The sequence below is a fragment of the Engystomops pustulosus genome, chromosome 6 (assembly GCF_040894005.1).
Source record: "Engystomops pustulosus chromosome 6, aEngPut4.maternal, whole genome shotgun sequence".
Taxonomy (NCBI): domain Eukaryota; kingdom Metazoa; phylum Chordata; class Amphibia; order Anura; family Leptodactylidae; genus Engystomops; species Engystomops pustulosus.
Genome location: NC_092416.1, coordinates 23,491,656 through 23,519,070, shown reverse-complemented (window position 1 = coordinate 23,519,070; position 27,415 = coordinate 23,491,656). Strand labels below are relative to the sequence as shown.

The 27,415-nt window shown below is 44.0% G+C and overlaps 1 long non-coding RNA gene across 2 annotated transcripts in view; it reads left to right on the top strand.

The window, feature by feature from the left end:
- Window positions 1–21,869: 21,869 nt before the first annotated feature.
- LOC140065590 (uncharacterized) overlaps window positions 21,870–27,415 on the top strand; it is a 30,333-nt gene continuing 24,787 nt past the window's right edge. For both annotated transcript variants that reach the window (XR_011847969.1, XR_011847968.1), the window contains exons 1-4: window positions 21,870–21,916; window positions 22,029–22,073; window positions 24,949–24,975; window positions 26,582–26,626. This is a non-coding gene — a long non-coding RNA (uncharacterized lncRNA). The remainder of the gene's footprint in view (window positions 21,917–22,028; window positions 22,074–24,948; window positions 24,976–26,581; window positions 26,627–27,415) is intronic.

Here is a 27,415-nt window from a genome sequence, read left to right as displayed (position 1 = left end):
TTGTACAGTGATAGTCTCCTTGAAAAACAATTTTGGTGGGCCTTAGGCATTCCAACACTTGGCCTATGAAAAAAAGCCTACAAAAAAACGGCCAAGGGAATTTAAAGCTTACCAGATCTATGACCAGGGAACCCATAATAAATATGACATAATTAAGAAGAAAAAAAAACAGAGACATGTTTTTTCTTCCATTCCTACAGGAGAGATATCTGGAATGAAATGGGGCGTGAATTACAGTGAGTGTAATAATATAATACGTATCTGTTGTAGTGAATATAATAAAACACAACTTTTTTGTAATTTTAGCATTTTAATTTAAATTTAATTTAAGATATTTAGAAAAGTTTAATTGTTCAATGCTACAACCATCAGGTCAAAAGCTGGTGATACAGTATGGAACCTATACAGGACCAGTGAGTAGCAAGGAGAGATTTCAGGAATGGGCTGTACACAGGGTAGGCTCCAGGTTTCAGTAGGCCCCTGGGCGATAGAGCCTCGTAAACTAAAACAGTCCCCTTTTCCCTAAAATATTCCCTAGTTTATCATAGCAAACAGCCCCCTCATGCTTATTTTATATAAAGCCCCCCTCACTCCCTATGGATTCTTATGTACAGCCTTATGTGCCCCCCCCCCCAGCAGCTTTGCACCCGGCACTTGCCCAGGTATGCCCAGAGCTGGTGCCAACCCTGGGCTGTGGTCAGGACTGGCATCAGGTGTCTATAATACAACAAGCAAAACCCAAGCCCTCTTTCCACTGTAAAGCAATTTCTTTTGTTAGGTAAACACGTTTTTTCCACAACGTTTCGGCACAAAGACCTTTATCAAACACATTGCAAAGTGTATAAAGTAGAAAGAGGTAAAGTAGGGCTGCTGGTGGATAGGTACCGTAGTACAAATGGATGGCGCCACCCAGTACCTATCCAGCCTGGCCCCAGAACAATCACTCGGGATCGGAAATGCTCTGAACACAAGTGTTTCACCCCTTAAACTCTGTGGCCAAAAATAGACTATGGAGTCTAATGAGCTGCAGAGGGAGTGAGCTCCCTTTACACCCACTGACACCCTACAGAAGTGATCACGGAGGGGGGGGAGTCAATGTTGTCATTGACATCCACCTGCAATAGGTTTCTATTAGGAGATGCCATAAGTTGTGCACTGCATTATAAAAGAGATCAAGTGATCTTCTGTCTGTGCCCCCTTGTGGTGCAAAGCGATATAAAAGCAAAAAATGAAAAAAGTTGATGTAAAAAAAAAAGGAATAAAAAACAAAAATGTAACCCACCCCTTTTAATAATAAAAATGTAAAATCACACATATTTTATACTTCCACACTGATTCAAACCCAACTGATAGAAGTCCATAATAGCATTTATACTCAATAACAAAATACTTCAATAAGGAAAAACAGGGCCAAAATTGACAAATTTTTAATCATCCATCAGACAAACTTTAAATTAAATGGGTGCAAAAAACTTTTTGAACCCCAAATGTGAACAAATTAAAACTATAAGTGTTTATCCAAAATAATAAGTCCTCGTACAGCCACATTGACAAAAAAATTCCAAAAGTTACTGGCACTTGGAAAGCAATGATCAAAAAATTTTTTTTTTCATTATAAAAATGAAGGTCATTTGAAAAAAATTATGAATTCGGTATTTGCTGCGTGCATATTGACCCCGAGAAAAAAGTTCAACCATAAATGCAGAAAATTTTCATTATTTTGCTTTCTTTTTTAAATGTACTACACAAAAAGCGGTTAATAAAAGTCCATCTGTAGGACATAGGAAACCCAAAATTGTGCTCTTAAAAACAACATTTTGACCCTACAAAAAGCCCAATCTAACTATGGTGACCACAAAATAAAAATTTTGGCATTGACAGAAAAAACTGACAAATAGCCTGAGCTATTAACATGGAAAACAGGCAGCGAGATAAGGGGTTAATATTAAAGTATATGTTTATGATTGTGCAAATGTCCCTTTAATGTTCTATTATAGGTTATTATATGTTAAGTTGAAGATGTGATATATGTGGTTATTATATACATGATAATGATAATTCCTTCTCTTCTCATCTCAGGTGAAGATCCAACTGGAGGTAAATGGATGGAAGAAACTTCAATTATAATCAAGATTTGATGATGAAATCAGGGAAAAGTTTTGTGGTTTCTGTTTATGTAATGATTTGTTCCCCACCACTAGGACCTGGTTGGTCTTTCATGGGCTCCATTCTCCATCCTATTGTTGTAATAATCATTATCCTAGAGAACATGTTCTACTACAACCCTGGAGATGAACAGTAGAGAAACAGAGCAGACACCATAGTCATCCCTGGCACATGGGTTACAGCAGAATTCTACACCAGACAGGACCAAGCCAGAGCCTCTCACTATATCATAGTATATAAGGTTAGATAAAGAGGCAAGTCCAACCTATTTGAATTAAACAAATGTTTTTTTTGCTCTCAGGAAAGACATTTAAGCCTCTCTTGAATTTGAACAAGTAAAATGATCTGACATTACAACCTCCTGTGGCAGAAAGGTCCACAGTCTCACTACTCTTACAGTAAATAATCCCTGTCTATTGTGATGGTAGAACCTCCTCTCCTCTAGGTGTAGAGGATGCCCCCTGTATATGGTGATGATAGAACCTCCTCTAGGTGTAAGGATGCCTCCTGTCTATGGTGATGGTAGAACCTCCTCTCCTCTAGGTGTAGAGGATGCCCCCTGTCTATGGTGATGGTAGAATCTCCTCTCCTCTAGGTGTAGAGGATGCCCCCTGTCTATGGTGATGGTAGAACCTCCTCTCCTCTAGGTGTAGAGGATGCCCCCTGTCTATGGTGATGGTAGAACCTCCTCTCCTCTAGATGTAGAAGATGTCCCATGTCTATGGTGATGGTAGAACCTCCTCTCCTCTAGGTGTAGAGGATGCCCCCTGTCTATGGTGGTGATACAACCTCCTCTCCTCTAGGTGTAGAGGATGCCTCCTGTCTATGGTGATGGTAGAACCTCCTCTCCTCTAGGTGTAGATGATGCCCCCTGTCTATGGTGATGGTAGAACCTCCTCTCCTCTAGGTGTAGAGGATGCCCCCTGTCTATGGTGATGGTAAAACCTCCTCTCCTCTAGATGTAGAAGATGTCCCATGTCTATGGTGATGGTAGAACCTCCTCTCCTCTAGGTGTAGAGGATTCCCCCTGTCTATGGTGATGATAGAACCTCTTCTCCTCTTGATGTAAAAAATGCCCCCTGTCTATGGTGATCTTAGAACCGCCTCTCGCTCAAGGTGTAAAGGATGTTCCTTGCCTTTGGTGATGATGGAACCTCCTCTCCTCTAGATGTAGAAGATGTCCCCTGTCTATGGTGATGGTAGAACCTCCTGTCCTCTAGATGTAGAAGATGTCCTCTGTCTATAGTGATGGTAGAACCACATCTCTTCTAGGTGTAGAGGATATCCCCTGTCAAGGTAGCCAAACTGCTTTTCCTCCCCCCAACAGGCACATTGTCCCCTACTCCAGTACACACACTATCCATCTCCAGTAGCCACACTTTCTTAACCCCCCCCCCCGTAAACCGCACTACCACCCACCAGTAACTATAATGTCCTAAACCGCCACTCCCCAGGGTCCACAGCGTCCTCATCCCTGCCAGTAGCCAAAGTGCTCTCACCCCCCTATTAGCCACAGTGTCCTCACCCCTCCCCCCGGTAGCCACACTGCCCTCATAAGCCTCATAAATGACTCATGCCTCATCCCTCCTCCCCCCCGGGGGCCACATTTTTTCTCATTCCTCCTCCCCTTTGGCCAGAGTGTCTTTATAAGCCTTCCCCTGCTGGCCTCACTCTTCCTCCCCCCGGGAAGCCACAGTGTCCTCATAACCCCCCCCCCCCTTCCCGATAGCCAGTGTCCTTATTTAGCCACACCTCCTCCCCTCTGGGAAAACAAAAATAAACATTTACTCACCTTTCCTTGCTCTCCCGAAGCAGCCACCTTCTTTCTTCGGCAAGCGCTTGCTGTACACGTCAGACATCATCATTCAGAACCACAGTGTTCAGCGGAGCGCAGCTTAGGAAGAGAGAGGAAGGGGAGATTTGGATTCTGTCTCTAGGCTGCGCTCGTTAGCAGTGCAGGAAACAAGAAGAGATGGAAAGTAATCATTTGTACCAGCGTCATAAAGCAATACTGGTACAAATGATTGGAGGGACGGAAATTTTTATTAGCCCTTGAGTGGGCCCCGATAGCGCCCTTGGGCCCAAGCACTCACTCGGGTAAGCCAGGTGCTGGTGCCGTGCCTGAATAGGAGCACCTCTCCTCTAGGTGTAGAGGATGCCCCCTGTCTATGGTGATGGTGGACCCACCTCTCCTCTAGGTGTAGAGGATGCCTCCTGTCTATGGTGATGGTAGAACCACCTCTCCTTTAGGTGTAGAGGATACCCCTGTCTATGGTGATGGTAGAACCTCCTCTCATCTAGGTATAGAGGATCTCCCCTGTCTAAGGCGATGGTATAACCGATTCTCCTCTAGGTGCAAAAATAACCCCTTTTCCTGGTCACAGGCCTAGTTATAAAAAGATCTCTACTACAGATATTTCCACATTGTAATGAGGTCTCCCCTAGCCGGGGTCTCAAGTTTTGTAATGTTTTATTGTATTTTCTTTCAGTGAATCCCCTAATAATCTTGGTTGCTCTCCTCTGCACCTATTCCAGTTCTACTATGTCCTTTTTTAATACACTTGTGCTCAAAACTGCACACAATGGGCCACATGTATCACTCGTTTTTTCTGTTGTTTTTGCGCCATTTCATTCAGGCGCACCGTTTTTGCGCCATTTTTGCGATTAAACGCCAAATTAGCCGCGCAGCAAAAATAACCAGCTTTCCCTCATCTATTTTACCAATCCAGATGTTTTGCTGCGCCTAATGATATTCATCACTTGCAACATTTTCATTTAGGCGCAAAAACGGGCGCAAAAACACTCCAGCCCGAAGGTGGCGTTAACTGAGAAGAAAGCACTGAGCCCCTTTGCAGAACAGCTCATTTCTAGCAGCAAAGCTCAGCCAGACACTGGAACATATAATAGATACATTAGATATACTGCAGACACTAGAACATATAATAGATACATTAGATACACTGCAGACACTGGAACATATAATAGATACATTAGATACATTACAGACAGGAGCTGCAGACTCTATTTACAGTTCATCAACTTCTATTTACAAAACATTCTGCAAACTCCTGAGCTCCCAGCAAGAGCAAAAGAAGTTTGCAGAAGTTTGCAGAATGTTGCAGATACTACTTACAAGTGTCCCCCATGTAATTCTGCACAGTATCTGAGGGGGATACTGTGCAGAATTACAGGGGTGCAGCAGGAGACCAGCACTGGGGGATCCCCTCCAGGAGAAGCCCCTGCTGAGGAGGTCACTGGGTGCTGGGTGTCACACACCTGGGTGCTGCTGTGAGTGTTATCTTCATTCTGGGATGTGGGAGAAGCAGAGAGGAGCTTGTAGCAGGATCACATGTAAGTGCCTGAATCTAACATTGCGCCGAAACTGCGCCAAAATTGCGCCTAAACTGTTTTAAAGTAAAGTGATTAATAAGAGGCAGGAAATTAACTTATCACAGATGGTTGTAACTTGTGATAATTCTGGCAAAACAGTGCGCCAGAATTTAGGCGCAGCTACTACACTTAGGCACACAAAAGTGATAAATGTGGCCCATTATTTCATGTGTGGTCTGACCAGGGATTTGTATATTCACAAAACTATGTCCTTATCATGAGGATCTATTCCTTTTTTGATACATTACATAATTTTATTTGCTTTATTAGCAGATGCCTGGCATTTGTCACTAACATTATGTTTACCATGCACCAATACCCCCAAATCTTTTGCAGTTTTACTAAGTACTTGACTGTTTAGAACATAACTACTTTTTCTTTCCATGGCTCAAGTGCATAACCTTACATTTATCTACATTAAACCTCATCAATCATTTATCCGACCCATTCCTCCAGATTTTATAAATCCCTATGTTATACTATCCTCCTCTGCATTAATTACTTTACAGAGCTTAGTAACACCTGTAAATAATGAATCTCTACTGTATAAACCCTCTAAGAGATCACTAATAAAAAATATAAAAAAGAAAGGGCACGCCACTTCATCCCAATCTGAGAACATGATCTGTTTTCTATACACAGATTTTCCCCTAGTCCCAGCAGTCTTATTTTATGTTCCTACCTGTGGTTTATGTGGCCCTTTTAGTAAATGCTTTTGAGAAGTCCAGATACACAACAACCAGAGTCTCCTGCCAGGCCCAGTCCAGAACTTACCTCCTCATAGAAGCTGATGAGATTAGTCTGACTGGACCAATCCCTCATAACCCCAATGCTGATGCTGTGTTATACGATTATGTCTTCTACAGAGTAGCATCTCGGACAGGGCCCTATTTTAAGTTGAAACCAGTTCTGTTGTTTCCCGATTTCAGATTCCTTTAAGGAATCTTGAAATATTTAAACTAATGGTCCACACCATGTGGGGCCGGGGATTTGTCTATTTTAGTGGTGTTTAGGTGGCACTGCACTTCTTCCTGGGTAAAGCAGCCAACAATAGAGGATTTACATTATTCCTCATTATGTCATCCTCTATGAGATTCTCCTGGGTAAAGACAGCGGAGAAGGCGACATTCAGTAGATTGGCCCTTCCCTCATCTCATCAACTAATTCATTTCCTTAAATCGAGACAAATTTATAAGGTTATGAGAAAATGAAGTCATTGATCACCTGGGGGAGAGACATGATTTATTGTTTTTTATTATTACAGGAAGCTACTGGGCATCAGTTTCGGCACCATTGTTACTTTGGCCCAATAGTGAGTATAATAAATAAATAAACTTTCTGGGTAAAAGATGATGCCTAATGTCAGGTAACTTAACATTTTAATTTCCCAGCAATTTTATACAGTTGATAACTGCAATGTGATATATTGCATTTATATTATACTACCAGCTGTAGCTCCTGGAATTGCCCGGGATAGTAAATAACTGATCTTAACTATAAAAAATAGAAGGGGTTAACAAAAAAATTTGTATCTATCTCTCTCAGTGACTGTCTCTGGACATTTCTGTCATTGAGTGTCTGAGTGTTTCTGACTGTCTCTATCTGTGTCTATGTGTCTCTGTCTCCTAATGGTTCTGTCTTCTAGTGTCTCTGTATCCTAGTGTCTCGGTCTCCATCCGTCTCTGTCTTTCACTGTCTAACCGTCACTGCGTCTCTGACTATCTCTGTCTCTGGGTTTCTCAGTCTATCTCTGTATCTGACTGTCTCTATCTCTGACACTGTTTGTCTCTGACTTCCTCTGTCTGTGACACTGTCTGTCTCTTACTGTCTCTGACTTTTTCCTACTGTTCCTGACTTTCTCCGGCTGTCTCTTACAGTCTCTGACTGTCTCTGACTGAGACTGTCTGTCTCTTTCCCTGACATTGTCTATCTGTGATTACCTTTGACTTTCTCCAACTGTCTCTGTCTGTCTGTGACAGTCTCTGTCTATCTCTGACTGTATCTGTATTTGTCTCTGACTGTCACTTTGTCTATGAGGAGATTTATCAGAAGTGTCTGGGAGCGGAACTGTCCTAGTAGCCCATGGCATCCAATCAGAGCTCAAGTTTCATTTTCCATGGGCCTATGATTGGTTTTTACTGACAACCGGAATATTTTTACCTCGGACATTAACTGATAAATTTCTCCCTATTGCTGTATCCCTATCCATCTTACCTCACACATAAGCATTTTATATTCATTGCATATAGCAGTGATGGTGAACCTTTTAGAGACCAGGAGCCCAAACTACAACCGAGACCCAACATGACAATTTAAACAGTAACTTATTGCTCCCTGTTCTTCCACAACATTAAATCGTTTGGGCCCCCTGAGGACATCAATACAATTAAAAGCACAAGGGCAAATTTAGACATCATTATAGCTTCTCTCCAGACTCTCTCTGTACAGGAAGAATCATAGGGCCAGCAAGGGGACCTCCAAAGATAATCTGGCCCTGTTTATACCTTTTCACTTTTCCTGCAGTTCCAATCAGTCAAGGGTGTGTCACCTTAAAAGAGCATTGAGAATAGCATCTCAAGATGTCTGGAACTGCAAGAAGATTCAAGTCTTGTCTGGTGAACTTTGTCCTGGGGTGACAGCCTGGGTGCCCACTGAAAAGACTCACAGTGCCACCTCTGGCACCCGTGCCATAGGTTCGTCATCACTGGTCTATGGTAACCATTTACAGCTCAGAGCTCATATTAATGACCTGTGGCAGAATAGCAACCAATCACAGCTCAGCTTCTAACCGCTACAGCAGCAGACAATGGCTTCTGTATCGTGGCTAATAAGTGTATTTTGGAAAGCGCATTGTTAAAATTTTGGCTCAAAATCTAGTTTATGGCGTTCCCTAAGTCACAGAGAGCGTCTGTGCAAAATTTGGTGATTGTAAACGCGATGGTACAGATTACTTTAGCGGACACATACACTCAGCTTTATATATTAGATAATCTTGTGTAACTTCATTCATATATTTTATTAAATTATATTTGGGATCTTTGAGAACAAACTAAAAGTCTTCCACTAAAACCTGTTTTCTGAATTTTAAATAAAAAGTTGTAGAATATTAGGAAATTATATGAATTTCTCTCTTTCTATTTCAAGTGGAAGAAACTCGAACTAAAAGAAGTCTTAAGGAAACCGTGCAGTCAGGTAGGGGGCGCCGTCTGCTGTGACGAACTTATCCTGACACATGGATGATACATATTATAGTTTTAGATATAAAATATCCTCAACCTGCCCTGATGGGTTTATTTTGGATGCCTTTATTGTTTTTGTGTTTTCCTGCTTTCTTCCCCTCATTATACAAGTCAGGGCTTGGTTTTCTGTTTCATGTTTCCATGTACAGATCTGTATGAGGGCTCTTTATCTGCAGGATAAATTGTAATTCCTGGGGGATAATACCATGTAATGTATGGGGGAGCTGGAATAAAGCTCCAAATGTAGTGACATTCATGAAAAAAATGCAGTTTATGGACTTAGTTTTCACGGCTTTCACTGCGTGATCCAAATGACACATCTCCTACATTTTTGGGGTTAGTGTCCTCATTGACAGTATAAATGTTAAAACGTTTATTTACTAAGAAGAATTAGATATTAGATTCTATTCCTCTGATCTTCATTCAGAAAAAAAAACTGAAATAGAAATATGGTTTTTCTTCGATTCCTACAGGAGAGATATCTGTAACATATGGGCTTCTGAAATACAGTGAGTATAATAAGTATCTGCTATCAGAGGATATAATAAGACACAATCTTTAATTAAATTTAGTGTTTTAGTTTTTATGATATTTTAATTCCATGAAATGGAAAAGTTGAAACATTAAATGCTAAGACCAAAGGTCATGACCTTCTGATCGGCTCCTGTAGAGATGAATACTGTATCCCCAGCGGCTGGAAAGAGGAGCTTCAGGAATGGGCTGAGATCTCTATGTGACATAGTTAGTGATGAGCGGATTGGTTCATGTTCAGGTTGGGTGAGTTTGACTGAACCTCAAACAAGAGTGAACCGTTCAAATGCCATTAGAGCAGTTTCCTCAACACAATTACCACCCATGATCAGGGACTCAAACCTGCAATGTTTGACATATACCTGAACATGTAGTTCGGTGCCCCTTATCCCTAGACATAAGTGTTCACCAAGACAAGGTTGAGTATAAAATATGAAATATAAAATACTAAAGGGAACCTGTCACCAGGGATGTCATTTTAACCAAAGACAAGTTGCAGAAGTCCATTACAGCTGGATTGCAAATGTATTTCTGCTTTCTCTAAGCATTTGCATTTCAATATAATCATGAGTTTTAACTTACCTGGCATCCTGACAGAATGCTCTGCATAGTCCTAGGGGTTGGGCTTTGTTTTGGATGCGTTTAAAAAAAAAACAACATGTGACTTGTTTGTGCTGCTCACTCCTCAGTTCTCAGCCCCCACTTTTGTGCTCCTTTACAACTCCCCTCTTGCTTCTTCGCAGAGGTTACAGTGTGGTGAGCTGACGTCAGTGGGGGGGGGGGGGGGGGGAGGGAGGAGCTGTACAGGAGCACAAAGGTGGGGGCTGAGAGCTGAGGAGTCTGCAGCACAGGCAAGTCACATGTTGCTTTTTCAAATGCATCCAAACCAGAGGCCAATCCTTGAGACTACACAGAGGATTCTGTAAGGATGCCAGGTAAGTTGTAACACACAATTATATTGAAATGCAAATGCTTAGAGATGGCAGAAAGACATATTTGCAGTCCAGCTGTAATGGACTTCTACAACCTGTCTCTAGTCAAAAAGACAACCCTGGTGATGGGTTCCTTTTAAGTCAAGAACCAGACAAGAACTCATAAGAAGAAGCAAGACCTCACTCAGGATCTAGAACTCTTAGACTGTAAATTGCTCAGGAGTCCTGTTGAAGAAATGTATCAAAATATATTGGCAGGTCTTGTACAATGGTGTGAACACTACATATCTTTACACAACTTGTAACGCTGGCAACAGGTTCCGCCCCTGCATGCGTCCCGCTTCATGAGTTTACTTGTACTTGCCTTTTCCAGCCATGTTCATCAATACTCCCTACTCTGTCATGCGTTCTTCCTCCTCCATCTTCTTTAGGGTGCAACCCAGCATGCTCTGCTCCCCTTCACCTAAGCAAAGGTTCCTGGCTTGCTAGTCCTGCTGTATGGTGGTGTTTTTGACTACCTGTGTGTGACCCTGGTTTGTTCTAAGACTCTATGGGGGACATTTATCATATGCATATTTACATGCTTCCGCCTCTTGATGTATTGAGGTAGGAGGCTGTGCAGCATTTATTCTACGGCGGCAGCAAGTGTAGCAGCAAGTGCAGCAGCGCGGGGACAGTAGCACCCCACACCAGCCCACTCCCGGCCGGCTGCGCCCTCGGATTGGGGCAAATAATCGCAAGTGCTAGCAATAAGCAGAGATGTGGCGCAGAAGTCGTAATAAATAAGCCCCTGTGTCTGTTCTGTGCTCCTTGTATCTTGAACCTGTGCTGCCTGTGACGACCCTCTGCCTGGACATAGACACACATAGGTTGAAGATCTTGTGATACCAAATCAATTTTTAAAAATCAGATGTGCCTGAAAATGTATCATGACATGGACAACCAAGAGAGGAGATTACAAGGATCTCTATAAGGATATTCTTACACTTTACAGCCTATTCCTAAAGGTCCGAATGGAAGGACAAATTGTGATTAAACATGAGCAAACCTGAAGTTTAGGTTCGGGTGTGTCCTGCTGACATGGACATATTGTCAGACTGTAAGACATGTAGACAATCTGGCAAATTGGCTGTACGTCCACAAATCCTGCAAAATGTCTGGGTCGTGTGGGATGCACCCGAAACATTGTAACTGTGATTAGATTATTATTGAACAAAATACAATAATGGGGTTGGGTTCCTTCAAGTGTGTAAATAGGGGTAACCCGAAAAAAATCACCTATAAGTATCAAAAAAGAATACAACGCGTGATTTATAGTTGAAGGAGTGCTGTTTTATTTACAAATATTTACAAAGGAGTATATGAGTGGGGTATTTGTTAGACGTATTCGATTCCTCGGCACTGATGAGTGGTCTTTGAATAAAAAGAGATAGATGAGTGTGTAAAAAGTTTACCCAGGATGTCTTCTTGTGTGTAATGAGTATCTATCCAGAGGACTCACCTCATGGGTTTGTTTATACGTCTCAAGAATCACAGATGGGTCATCTATGTTGCTCCTTGAGGAGATATCAAGAATGGTTCACCCCAGTGTGGGTGACTGTCTGTGGAGTCAATATAGGAAAGGTAGATAGGAAATACATGTGGAGTGCATAGAAATCCCTAGAATAGCCCTGATTTAGGCTATTGCACCCTGATAGCCTAGCTTCGGATCAGTGGTCCTATTTAACCACCGTTCCGACAGGAACCTGACCCTGCAATATCTGGCCCTATTACAGACCTATTCAGCAGGTATAGTCAGGTAGTGAGTATTACTTGCGTCAAAAAGAGTCACAGGTAGGATATAGGTACTGTGTCATAAAGTTATGTCACAGTTAAGGAAAGAACCCCTATTCCCGACAAGGCTTATTTCGCCCTATTGGGCTCATCAAGGGACTGCTGGGTTCCTCAACAGAACCCACTGGTTCACATGGCTGACACCGGGAGCTCTACTAACTTCCTCAGCCATCTCCGCCTGCCTGGCCGCCATTTTTAACTTTTCATCGCCCTCCACAGGGATAAGGACGTTTTTTGAGGAACCCAGCAGTCCCCTGATGAGCCCAATAGGGCAAAATAAGCCTTGTCGGGAATAGGGGTTCTTTCCTTAACTGTGACATAACTTTATGGCTATTCTAGGGATTTCTTATGACTAACGAGTCAGCAAGACCCAAGCCCATACGGACATCCATCACTCCTCCCTGGATTTTTCATTCTATGCACTTCACATGTATTTCCTATCTACCTTTCCTATATTGACTCCACAGACAGTCACCCACACTGGGGTGAAGCATTCTTGATATCTCCCCAAAGAGCAACATAGATGACCCATCTGTGATTCTTGAGACGTATAAACAAACCCATGAGGTGAGTCCTCTGCATAGATACTCATTACACACAAGAAGACACCCTGGGTAAGCTTTTTACACACTCATCTATCTCTTTTTATTCATAGACCACTCATCAGTGCCGAGGAATCGAATACATCTAACAAATACCCCACTCATATACTCCTTTGTAAATATTTGTAAATAAAATAGCACTCCTTCAACTATAAATCACGAGTAGAGATGAGCGAACATGCTCGTCCGAGCTTGATGCTCGTTCGAGCATTAGCGTACTCGAAACTGCTCGTTGCTCGGACGAATACTTCGCCCGCTCGAGAAAATGGCATCTCCCGCCGTGTTGCTTTTTGGCGGCCAGAAACAGAGCCAATCACAAGCCAGGAGACTCTGCACTCCACCCAGCATGACGTGGTACCCTTACACGTCGATAGCAGTGGTTGGCTGGCCAGATCAGGTGACCCTGGAATAGACTAGCCCCTGCCCGCGCTGCTCGGATCATTCTGTGTCTGGATGCCGCTAGGGAGAGAGCTGCTGCTGGTCAGGGAAAGCGTTAGGCTGTTCTATTAGAATAGTGTTAGGCAAGAACCCAACAGCCCTTCTTAGGGCTACAATAACGTTATACTTTTTTTTTTTTTATTTGCTTGTGGCTGGGCTTGCTGGCACTAGTAGTGCAGCTAGTACCATATTGTGAGGTATTTGCAAGGGGACTTGCTACCGTTGTGTTTAGCTCTTAGTGACACACATATCCACCTCAAACACCAAAGTGGGACAATTTATTAGGGGTTTGAGTAGAATTAGGCAGAGTCTGCTGATTTTTTTTTTTTTCAGCTGTATTTCATTTTATAGCTCAAACTCATCTTGCAAAGCAGTGTGCTCTCATTGTAGGCTACAAAATAGCCATAGGAGAACCCCAACGGCTTACTTAGGCCTACAATAGCGTTATATTTTCCTTTTTTTTTGTTTGCTTGTGGCTGGGCTTGCTGGCACTAGTAGTGCAGCTAGTACCATACTGTGAGGAATTTGCTGGGAGACCTGCGACCGTTGTGTTTAGCTCTTAGTGACACGCATATCCACCTCAAACACCGAAGTGGGACAATTTATTAGGGGTTTGAGTAGAATTAGGCAGAGTCTGCTGATTTTTTTTTTTTTAGCTGTATTTCATTTTATAGCTCAAACTCATCTTGCAAAGCACAAAATCCAGTTGTGTGCTGTCAGTGTAGGTTAGAAACTAGCCAAGTTTACACTTTAATTTGGAAAATGTTTAACCCGAGGGCTAGGGGTAGAGGACGAGGGCGTGGACGTGGGCGTCCAACTACTGCAGGGGTCAGAGGCCATGGTCCTGGGCGGGGTGAGACACCACCTGCTGATGGGGGAGCAGGGGAACGCCGCAGAGGTACACTCCCTAGGTTCATCATGTCTCAAGTTACTGGGACTCGTGGTAGAGCACTGTTGAGGCCAGAACAGTGCGAAGAGGTGATGTCGTGGATTGCGGACAATGCTTCTAGCCATTTGTCCACCAGTCAGTCTTCCACGCAGTCCACCCATGTCACCGAAATCGGCACTCCTCCAGCTCCTCCACCTCAGCCTCCTCCCCCCAGTCTGCCCCCTCCCAGCAAAATTTGGCATTTGAACCGGCATACTCTGAGGAACTGTTTTCTGGACCCTTCCCACAGTCACAAACCACTTGTCCTGCTGCTGCTGAGCTATTTTCCGATGCCCAGGTTTTCCACCAGTCGCAGTCTGTGGGTGATGATGACATTATTCACGTAGTGGAAGAAGTGTGTAAAGAGGTGTCGGACGATGAGGAGACACGGTTGTCAGACAGTGGTGAAGTTGTTGTCAGGGCAGGAAGTCCTGAGGGGGGAGCAGACTGAGGGATCGGAGGATGATGAGGTGACAGACCCAAGCTGGGTTGAGAGGCCGGGTGAACACAGTGCTTCTGAGACGGAGGAGAGTCCTATAGCAGAACAGGTTGGAAGAGGCAGTGGTGGGGCCAGACGGAGAGGCAGGGCCAGAGCAGCTGCATCAGCGCCAAATGTGTCACGTAGTGAAGCTCCCGTGGCGAGGGCTCCCGCGGCGAGGGCTAGATTTTCAGAAGTCTGGAGGTTCTTTAAGGAAACACCGGATGACCGACGGACTGTGGTGTGCAACCTTTGCCAAACCAGGATCAGCAGGGGTTCCACCACTACTAGCTTAACTACCACCAGTATGCGCAGGCATATGAATGCTAAACACCCCACTCAGTGGCACCAAGCCCGTTCACCTCCGGCCGTGCACACCACTGCTCCTTCCCCTGTGTCAGCTGATAGTCAGCCCCCTGCCCAGGACCCTGGCACAAAAACCCCATCGTCGCCTCCACGATCCTCCACAGCATCCACCAGCGTTCAGCTCTCCATACCCCAGACGCTGGAGCGGAAACGGAAATATAGTGCAACCCACCCACCCGCACGCCCAAGCCCTTAATGTCCACATCTCCAGATTGCTTAGCCTGGAGATGCTGCCCTATAGGCTAGTAGAGACCGAGGCCTTTTGCAACCTCATGGCGGCGGCCACCCCTCGGTATTCGGTCCCCAGCCGCCACTACTTTTCCCGATGTGCCGTCCCAGCCCTGCACCAGCACGTGTCAGACAACATCATCCGTGCCCTGACCAACGCCGTTTCTGACAAGGTCCACCTGACCACGGACACGTGGACGAGTGCTGCCGGGCAGGGCCACTATATATCGCTGACGGCACATTGGGTTAACTTGGTGGAGGCTGGGACCGAGTCTGACCCTGCGGCTGGTCATATACTGCCGACGCCGAGGATTGCGGGGCCTACCTCGGTCCAGGTCTTTCAGGCCTACTATGCCTCCTCCTCCTCCCACGCCTCCTCCACCTCCTCCCCCGAACTACCATCCGTGGGCATGGCGCCATCAGTCGCTAGCTCTAGGCACAGCAGCAGTGCCGTCGCTAAGCGACAGCAGGCGGTGCTGAAACTGCTGAGCCTAGGCGATAAAAGGCACATCGCCCAAGAACTATTACAGGGCATCACGGCGCAGACTGATCTGTGGCTGGCACCGCTGAAACTGAAGCCAGGCATGGTTGTGTGTGACAACGACCGTAACCTGGTGGCGGCTCTGCAACTCGGCAGACTGACACATGTGCCATGCCTGGCCCATGTGTTAAATCTGATAGTTCAGCGTTTCCTCAAGACATACCCCAATCTGTCTGATTTGCTCACGAAGGTGCGCCGCATCTGTGCGCATTTCAGGAAGTCCAGCACAGATGCTGCCACTCTCAGGGCAGCGCAGCGCCGCCTCCAACTGCCTGCTCACCGACTGTTGTGCGACGTGCCCACGAGGTGGAATTCAACATTAACCATGTTATCCAGAGTTTACCAGCAGCGCAGAGCGATTGTAGACTGCCAGATGTCAACTTCCACCAGAACTGGTAGTCAGGTCAGTCAGCTTCCTCAAGTCTACAATGAGGAGTGGACATGGATGTCTGATATCTGTCAGGTGCTGAGTAACTTTGAGGAGTCAACACAGATGGTCAGTGGCGATGCCGCCATCATCAGCCTCACCATCCCGCTGCTTGGCCTGTTGAAAAACTCTCTGATCAGCATGAAGTCGGAAGCTTTGCGCTCGTCACAAGAGACGGGGGAAGAAGATTCCCTTGTTGATAGCCAAAGCACCCTCAGGTCTGTTTCTCAGCGCATATCGGAGGAGGTGGAGGAGGATGAGGAGGAAGAGGAGGAGAATGTTGGCGAGACACAAGAGGGGAGCATTGCTCAGACCTTCACTGTTCAGCGTGTATGGGCAGGAGAAGAGGAGTTGGAGGAGTTGGAGGAGAAGGAGATGGACAGTCAGGCCAGTGAGGGGAGTGAATTCTTGAGAGTTGGGACTCTGGCGCATATGGCAGATTTCATGCTAGGCTGCCTATCCCGTGACCCTCGCGTTCAAAGAATTTATTCCAGCACCGATTACTGGGTATTCACTCTCCTGGACCCACGGTACAAGCAAAATCTTTCCACTCTTATCCCTGGAGAGGAAAGGAGTGTGAGAATGCATGAATACCAGCAGGCCCTGGTGCACAAGCTGAAACAGTATTTCCCTTCTGACAGCGCTAGCGGCAGAGTGCGTAGTTCTGCGGGACAAGTAGCGAGGGAGAGTAGGCGAGCAGGCAGCTTGTCCAGCACTGGCAAGGGTACGCTTCACAAGGCTTTTGCCAGCTTTATGTCACCCCAGCAAGACACAGTCACCTGTCCCCAGTCTCGGCAGAGTAGGGCTGATCTTTACAGAAAGATGGTGAGGGAGTACGTAGCTGACCATACCATCGTCCTAAATGATCACACAGCTCCCTACAACTACTGGGTTTCAAAGCTGGACATGTGGCACGAACTGGCGCTGTACGCCTTGGAGGTTCTTGCCTGCCCTGCCACTAGCGTGTTGTCCGAGCGGGTTTTCAGTGCAGCTGGTGGCATCATCACCGATAAGCGTACACGCCTGTCGACTGACAGCGCTGACAGGCTGACGCTTATTAAGATGAATAAAGCCTGGATTTCTCATAATTTCCAATCTCCACCAGGTGAAGGAAGCTCAACCTGAATAATTTATGCACTCCTCCTCCTCATTTTCCTCCTTCTCCTCCTCTTTGTACACTAAAGCAGAGGAAACTGGCTATTTTTTGACAGGGCCCACTGGCTCTAGCTATAGTACTCTATGCATTTAATTTTTCTGGACGGCCACCTACCCGGTCCTCTGTTCTAAACAATTTTTGGGAGTGCCACATACAGGCACTCAATCTATTTAATTTTTCTGGAGGGCCACCTACCTGCTCCTCTGGTTTGAAAACTTTTTTGGACTGCCACATACAGGCACTCAATCTATTTCATTTTTCTGGAGGGCCACCTACCTGCTCCTCTGGTTTGAAAACTTTTTTGGACTGCCACATACAGCACTCAATCTATTTCATTTTTCTGGAGGGCCACCTACCTGCTCCTCTGGTTTGAAAACTTTTTTGGACTGCCACATACAGGCACTATCCAAATTAAATTGTCTCCATAGCAGCCTCCACACGTTGTCTCCATTGCTACCTCCAAAAGTCGTCCATATAGCTGCCTCCATACATCGTCCCCTTATCAAACGAGGTGTGTCAGGCAGAAATTTGGGTTGCTTTCATGGATTCCACATCAAAGTTGTTAACTTTGTCGCCACCCTGCTGTGTTATCCACAAAATATACTGGCAAACTTTTATGATTAACCGATATTATTTCAGCGCTTCTTGCGCATCTGTTGATTACACTGCTGTGTAATCCACAAAATATACTGCCAAACTTTTACCATTTACGGATATTATTTCAGCACTTCTTGCGCATCTGTTTACATTCCCCTCACCCGCCATATCCCAAACTTATAAGAACGCTACTACACTTAACTTGGTGGAGGCTGGGACCGAGTCTGACCCTGGGGCTGGTCATATACTGCCGACGCCGAGGATTGCGGGGCCTACCTCGGTCCAGGTCTCAAAGGCCTACTATACCTCCTCCTCCTCCCACCCCTCCTCCACCTCCTCCTCCTCCGAATTACCATCCGTGGGCATGGCGCCATCAGTCGGTAGCTCTAGGCACAGCAGCAGTGCCGTCGCTAAGCGACAGCAGGCGGTGCTCAAACTGCTGAGCCTAGGCGATAAAAGGCACACCGCCCAAGAGCTATTACAGGGCATTCCACATCAAACTTGTTAACTTTGTCGCCACCCTGCTGTGTAATCCACAAAATATACTGCCAAACTTTTACCATTTACGGATATTATTTCAGCGCTTCTTGCGCATCTGTTTACATTCCCCTTACCCGCCATATCCCAAACTTATAAGAACGCTACTACACTTGATCTTATACAAAAGGTTCTTAGAAGTGCTGTTTGGGGAGTAGCCTAGAGACAGGGGCTTGGATTGGCGAAAGATCGCCTGGAAGCGGAGCGCCAGCTCCATCCCAAGATCCAACTAACATAGTTTTAACTGCAGCACCTTTAATCTACTACTAGTTCACTGCCTCCATAATAATAATAATAATAATAATCTTTATTTATATAGCGCCATCATATTCCGTAGCGCTTTACAAATCATAGGAAACAAATACAAATGTAATGTAACAGAGCACAACATTTGTATGGAACAACAGGAGTGAGGTCCCTGCTCGCCAGAGCTTACGGTTTATGAAGATGATGGGGTAACACGAGGTAAAAGAATATTTAATGGTAAAGCCATTCTTCTTAGGGAATAGAACAAAATATAATAACTGGAATTGCTGTTGCTTGAACCACTCAGCCGTCATCTTATATACCAGGTCCAGGGTGAATGGGACTGCAGAGAAGTCTGGTGCCTGTTGGTTGCTGGATAACAGATGGGAGGACGACACAGGAAGGGTTAGTAGAAGAGTTAAAACTTCATGCAGTTAATGAGTGTTATAGGCTTGCCTAAAGAAATGGGTTTTAAGAGCACGTTTGAAACTTTGGAGGTTAGGTATTAGTCTGATAGTCCGGGGCAGAGCATTCCATAGAATTGGTGCAGCTCTAGAGAAGTCTTGGAGACGCGAGTGGGAGGTCCGCACTAGGGTAGAGGTTAATCTAAGATCACTGGCGGATCTAAGAGCACGGGTTGGGCGATAGACTGAGATAAGAGAGGAGAGGTAGGGGGGTGCAGCATTATACAGAGCTTTATGGATGAGGGTTATTATTTTAAACTGTATTCGAAAGGAGACTGGCAGCCAGTGCAGCGACTGGCATGAACTGTAGGCATACATGGTCCCCTTATCAAACGAGCTGTGTCGGGCAGAATTTTGGGTTGTTTTCATGGCTTCCACATCAAACTTTGTCGCCACCCTGCTGTGTAATCCACAAAATATACTGGCAAACTTTTATCATTTACCAATATTATTTCAGCGCTTCTTGCGCATCTGTTTACATTCCCCTAACTCGCCATATCCTAAACTTATAAGAACGCTACTACACTTGATCTTATACAAAAGGTTCTTAGAAGTGCTGTTTGGGGAGTAGCCTAGAGACAGGGGCTTGGATTGGCGAAAGCTCGCCTGGCAGCGGAGCGCCAGCTCCATCTCAAGATCCAACTACATAGTTTTAACTGCAGCACCTTTAATCTACTACTAGTTCACTGCCTCCATACATCGTCCCCTTATCAAACGAGCTGTGTCAGACAGAATTTTCAGGTGTTTCACCAGATACATAGAGGCCCATCTGTCGCCGCCATGCTGGAGACCTGAAGTTGCAATCATAGCAGCGCAATATGAATGCCCCATACTGTCGCTCTTAATCATGGAAGTTGTCTCCATGGCTGCCTCCACATGTCGTCCCCTTATCAAAAGAGCTGTGTCAGGCTCATTTTTCGGGTGTTTCACCAGATACGTTATGGAACTTGGTCACTATGTCGCCACCATGCTGTGTTATCGACTAAATATACCTTCAACCTTTTGTTCACATAGGAAATCATTTCACCTCCTTTGGTGAAACCTGAGTCCATTTAGGGTATGTCGCCATGATACTCTCTAGCCTGCCACTGCTGCCGCTGCCTCTGCATGCCGTCCCCTATAGTGTCAGGGTCAATTATTGCATGTTTTAGATGCTATCTAGCCTCATTCTGTCACTCTGTCATGGCCATGCTGTTGCCCATAATTTTGGCATAATGGTGCGATTAAGCAGCCTCAGAGGCATCCATGCATGCTGCCCCTGCTGTTTCCTGTCCATTTCCGTGGTGTTTCCATCCTTTTCTGAGGTTCCCAGGTGTTTGGCCAAGCTTCTCTGTGCAGAGCCTTGGTCCCCTTGAAAAATGCTCGAGTCTCCCATTGACTTCAATGGGGCTCGTTATTCGAGACGAGCACTCGAGCATCGGGAAAAGTTCGTCTCGAATAACGAGTACCCGAGCATTTTAGTGCTCGCTCATCTCTAATCACGAGTTGCATTCTTTTTAAGATTATAATTGAGACATATATTGGGGGTTGATTCCCTTTAATGTTCTACAATAGGATATTATATGTAAAGATTTGAAATATGTGAATATAATATATACACCAAAACATATTTCCTTCTTTTATTCATCTCAGGTGCAGAATTAAATGAAGGTAAGTGTAATGAAGAGCCGTCAATTGCATTCAACATATGATGTTGGGAAATTAGGACGATCTCTTGTGGTATGTTTTTCCATAATTCCCCACTACTAGGCCCTACATGGTCTTTCCTGGGCTCCATTCTCCTTCTTTGTAGTCATTTACCTAGAGGACATGTTTTACTGCAACACAGAACTTGTACCGATGACCCTTCATCCAGTTGCCCAATTACTGAAGATCCAGATCCAGCTAGATTGAAGCCTAAATGTCTAGGACACTTATTGAGGGACATATATCTTTATTTCTGCTAGTTTTTTCTTTCATTTTTTGCTGTAGTTTTTCAAGTACACCTTGGTCTGCACCTTGCGTCTTATGTATCTCTATTTTTCAGATGTTCCGTGCAACTTTTCACTTAGGTATCACTTTCTTTGCCTATTTTTGTGACTTGAAGGAAGAATTTTTCATGGACCCTGTTTTAACATGTAAATTATTTCATATGCTTTAAATGTTTAAAATTTTGCACTCAAACCTGTTTCGGTCACACTTGGCGATAGCACATGCATTTTCAAAATCATCCCAGCAGTTGAGAAGAACAAATTTGCCTAATTACATTGCCGTCAACATGGCGTGGCATGCGTCAACGCAATGTTAACATGTATATCAAAATGGGTGTTAACACATTGTTTACACATGCGTTTTGTAAACGCACTGTCGACAGCAATGGAATTAGGCAAATCTCAGCTGTTGTCATGTGTTTGAAAACGCATGCTTGACCACAGCCTCATATGGCATCATCTCCCTAGGGTGTGACTACAATGCTTAAAAATGCTAAAACTAAACATGTATCACAAGAAAAAACTTCTGGTGCAATAAGGTGCAAAAAAGATCTTCCAAATGTCTCAAGTATACAACAAAAGAAACAAAAACTAAGACACATGTCCCCCAGTGAGTCCACTGACCTATCTGCCCCCTACCACAGCCCAGCTGGGAGTGTGACATCGGACAAGTGTTATTACTCAGTAATTAGTTTCCCTCAATTGACCCAAATGTAGAAGGTAATGAGACAATTCAGTAAGTTATGGCCAATAGACTGGATGACCGTAGAGGAGCGACATGATTTTTTGTTATTTCTTACAGAAGGATTAGCTGTATCCGTTTGGTACTCAACATATCAGGATCTTTGTGAGTATAATAACTCTGTGTTCTTCCAGTAAAACCCATTTAGTGACGTTTCATTATAAAGTTGTAGAACATTAAGAAACAATAACAATTTCTATGTTTTTATTTCAAACAGCTCCATCTCGTACTAGAAGGAGTCGTGAGGGACCAGCGCTATCAGGTAGGGGGCGCCACCTAATGTGAAGTGTTTATCCTGACACCAGGATGATACACTCTCTAGTCCTAAATACTATATATGCTGTTATGGCATTAGAGGGAATGTGTCCTTGAATTTTGAGCCCCACAATTTCCTTGATGTTGGTTTTGTTTCTGAAAGTTGAGTTTAGAATCAATGGGGCTCATTTACTAAGGGTCTGCAGATGGCACTTTCGTCGGATTTTCCGTCGTTTTCGGGGATTGCGCCGCTGTGGCAGGTACTTAAAAGTAGATTGTGTCACACGTGATCGGTTTTTGGCGCAGCTGCGCTGGGTTTTATGCAGCACAAATCAGGGGGCAGTCAGTCGGACGATCCGACTGATTCGGACTGAGCGCGGGATTTAACTTTCAAGTTGTGTCGCAAGCCCAAGCGCTTACATGCATCGGGAAGAAGAAGGTGAACTCCTGCGGACCTGAGCGGGGAAGCGACACATGCAGGATATCGGGTGCACGATATTAGTGAATCGCATCACAGTGCATGATAGTCGGACACTCCATATTTTAGGAAATCCTGTGGCCAGGTAAGTAAATGTGCCCCTATATATTTTAACCCCTTAGGACAAAAAATCGGCCATGTGTCTTCCATTTTTAGGAAGGACGGCACACTGATGCAATTGTTTATGGAACTGCGCCCATTGGCATTATATTATTTGATAGAGCAAATCAACTGATCCGTAAAGAGTAGCATTTACCCAAATCAGAATACCATATTTTTCGGACTATAAGGTGCACCGGATTATGAGGCGCACCATCAATAAATGCCTGCTAAATCATCTAGGATGATATATAAGGCGCACCGGATTATAAAACACATCAGATTATAAGGTGCAGCGCAATAAATGACCAGCAGATGGAAGACCTGTGCACAGTTCAGGGCAGTACGTGTTGTCTGTACAGTGCGGTTCATATATTAGGCGCACCGGACTATAATCACTAAATCACTCATAGACTATAGAATGTACAAGGATCTCTGAAAAACAGATGCTAGACTGAAGCAGATCACCCGTGTGCAGGTAGCATTAACCCCTTTAATGTCCTTTTTAGTTAATTGCTATACAATTTTTGCTCCCCTCCTTTAAAAATCCCAAACTTTAACATTTTCTATACAGAGCTGTGTGAGGGCTTGTTTTCTGTGTAACAAATTGTACTTTCTAGTGATGGTATTTCATATTTTATGTCTTGTACTGGGAAGTGGGACAAAATTCCAAATGTGGACTCTGCTTTTACATCTCCTCTTTAATCTTTGGGTTGGTAAAATCACAAAGATAACAATGTTAGATTTCAAAAATTTATAACGTTTTCTACGAAAAAATTCTTTGTTCTTGCTATATTCTGACGCCAATAACATTTTCATACTTCAGTTTAAGGAGCTGTTGAAATTCCCATTGCTATTGGAGACTGTTTCACCTTTTGATCACTTTTTATTCCAATTTTTCTTAGTTTCAAAATGGCAAAAAGTGACGCAGATATTGGGGTGCTATTTCATTTACAGGGTTCAGTGCCAGGAGTAACTGTTTTTATATATTGATGAATCAGGACTTGGAGATACCTAACATTTTTATGATTTCAGTCATGATACTATATTTGTAGAACCCTAGTGTATAGAGATTTTGCTACGGATATATAACCAGCACCCATATACCCCTGTGATTTGAAGCAAACCTGGGAATGTGATTTTTTTCCATTTTTAATTTTTTAGCCTATGTTATGCTCATTTTAAAGATAACAGAGACGGTAGTGCTAACTACCGCACGGTTATCCTTTTTAGGAGATGGTTATTTAGGAAACATAGAGGTATCAGACTAACCTTCGGGAGTTGTGCTGATCCTCAGGCACAACTCTGGTTTTCGCTTATGATAGGTGTTTTGGCGCAGTCCTGGCATGGCCTGTGGCCCCTGGGGTATATTACACCGAACCAAATGTATAGTGGAGCATTGTGTGGCGCCAAATGGACCTATACCAATGGCGCTGGCATGTTCTTTTCGTTCAAAGTAGGATGCATTTATTTCCAGAAACAAGTGTTTCTTCTGGAAATAAACGGATCCTAATTTGAACAAAAAGAACACGCCAGCGCCATTCGTATATGTCTATTTTTTCCCAATAGCGCCACACGACGCACCACTATACATTTGGTTCGATAAAAATGCCTTTGTCAGAATTCTGAATAATTTCATAGTCCTTCCTCTCCTCCACACCATCTCCCTCCCTCCCCTGACTGCTCAATGCACATAACAGGAGATGGGCGGAAAGCAGCAAGAGTGTAAAGAAGAGGAGACTTAGAAGGGCAAGCAGACAGCAGTAGCTTCCCACTCCTCTAGGACTAATAATACACTGCTGGCAGGGAGCCAATGTCAATTAAACCTATATAAAGTACAAAAAATGATTCAGAATGCGGACATTCTGAATTCACAAACTAATGGAACCTGTCACCAGCTAAAAACGACATTCCTGGTGACAGGCTCACTTTAAGTACGACTGTTACAGATCACTGGTGTTACATGTGGGTGTTTGCTGCATAATACGTCAAACACTCTTCATGTTTGAAGAGCGTTCATCCTGTGAGCCCTCTTCAGACATCCTGAACAGCATTATGATATATTATAATGTCAAGAATCTCGCCATTTAGTGTTATTATTGTTAAATGTTTTACGTTACTTTCCAGAATTTTTTGAATTTTCTTTTTATAGAGATGTGTGAGGGCTCATTACCTGCAGGAAGAATTATACTTCCCTATGGCTCAATTTACTATGCTATGTGATGTGTGTTATTGTGTCTAAAGTTGGAGTTCTGGAATGTGTTGATATTATTTATACAAAAAGGTATTTTTCTTTTTTTCTCAGATGTGAATGGACAACAACCAATAACAGGTAAATGTCCTGGACAAATGTCTATGTTATTGATGTTATTGCTAATTGAGGAAATGGCATTGTGGTATACATTGGGGCTTTTTTTACTAAGGGTCCGCGGATCACATTTCCTTTGGACTTCCCGAAGTTTTCAGGTTTTGCGCCGCTGGGACAGATATTTAGAAGGGATTGTGTCGCACATGATCGGATTTTGCCGCTGCTGGCTTTCATGCAACAGCAATCGTGGGGGCCGGGCCGTCGGCCGATCCGACTGATTCGGATTGAGCACGGGATTTAACTTTAAAATTGTGTGACAAGATCAAGCATTTACATGCACCAGGAAGAAGAAGGTGAACTCCGGCGGACCTGAACGGGGAAGCGACACATGCAGGATATCGGGCGCACAATCTTAGCGAATCACAGCACAGTGCATTATCGTCAGAACAATGCACTTTGGTTGAACTCCTTGGACAGGTAAGTAAATGTGCCCCATTGTGTGTGGAGACATATCAAACAAGTCATGCAACCTGCCTCTGGTGCAACTATTCAGCGGCATGGCTATGCTGTCGTAAAATTCTACACCACATCCTACCTGGCGTAGAATTGCTCTATTACCAACAACCATTCAGGCTTCAACAATCGCTAGATGTAACGCATCCTCAGGCATAGGGCAAGTGCACCCCATACCGGCCCACTCAGCTGCCGTCCGTACCCCCTCTTTACACCCCTCCACAGCCAGTTGGCATGGTGATGGTAGTATAAATGGAAAATATTTGCAAAATATGCTAAATCCCCCTATGTATTTTTACAATGGAGGTCGTGTTGCTACAGACAATAAATCAACAAAGGGGCCTTAGTGCTTTTATTAAAATATATCTTATGATAAATGATGCAGAATAGATTTCTAATGATAGAACATTGATCCATGGGATTATTCTACCATGTTAGCAGGTGTAGAGAATTTTTTTCTTCTAGTTTTAATACCTGCAGTAGAACTAGAGGTTGTATTCTATTAGATGTTTTGGAAGTTTCTGAGAGCTAAAGTTTTGAAATTGCTCATAGCAACCAATCAGAGGTCAGCTTTCTAAAATGTTATGGGAAAAGGCAAACTGAACTCTGATTGGCTTCAATGAGCAGCTAGAACAGTTTTGCCGTCAGACACTTCTGATAAATCTCCCCCTATGTTCATCATTCAGCGAAGTCTATAATATAAGTCATTGGGGCAGATTTACTTACCCGGTCCATTCACAATTTAGCGGCACGTTCTCTGCTGAGGATTCGGGTCCAGCCGGGATTCACTAAGGCAGTTCCCCGATGTTCACCAGGTGTGGCTGCTGCGCTGAAGTTCGTCGGATTGCACTGAAGTTCACAATCCGATCGCGTGCGCCAAAATCCCGGGGCAATTCAGGGAAAACCGATGCGAATCGGAAATATACGGATAACCCGTCGGAAAAACGTAAATCGGGCCCGTGGTAAATGACCCCCATTTTGTTCCAATGTTCTATATTCCTTATAACAGGATTTCTTATCTGTTCTCTTAAAATACCGAAAAAGGAATTATAAATTTGATGCTTATTCAGAAACAGCCGAAGTAAAGATATTATTTTATTTTCTTTCATTCTTACAGGCGTGATGGCTGAAAAAAAATGGTCTATTAGTATGCAAACTACAAGTGAGTATGAATAAAAAATATATATGGTATGTAAAAAATACATTTTAGCCGATTTAGAATTTAAAATTTCTAATTTAAAAAAAAAAAAAAAAATTTTTTAACGATATTAAGCAATACTATGACCACTTGGTCGCTACCTCTTGAATTGGTTTTCTATAGGTGAGAACTGGGCTAAAGCCAAGAAAATGTGTTTCAAAAGACCAGGGAGCAGGCAAGAGAAACTTCAGGAATGCGCTGAGGTTCTCTGGTGGTATCAAAATGTAGGTTGGGGCAGACAGTGCAGGTTTGGAAGTCATCCATAAGCCTCAGTTTAAACATCATAAAAACAAAGCTGAGTAAATAAAATTAACTTGGAAAATAGTAAAAGAGCAGAAGCAAGAAGCCTTTCAGGCTCTGGCACCCAAAGATCTCATCCAAACGACCATGTGGTTGGCTAAGACCATTTATAAGACCTGTTGAGGGACGACCGTATATACTTGAGTATAAGCCGACCCGAGTATAAGCTGAAACCCCTAATTTTACCACCAAAACTGGGAAAAACTATTGACTTGAGTATAAGCCGAGTCAGACTGGCTATATACTGCTGGGAGATGGCTGGCTATATACTACTGGGGGCTTGCTGGCTATATACTGGAGGGGGGCTGTGACCCATGCATTTCCCACCCTCGGCTTATACTCAAGTCAATAGTTTTTCCCAGTTTTGGTGGGAAAATTAGGGATTTCAGCTTATACTCGGGTCGGCTTATACTCAAGTATATACGGTTGCCCCTCAACAGGTCTTATAATTGG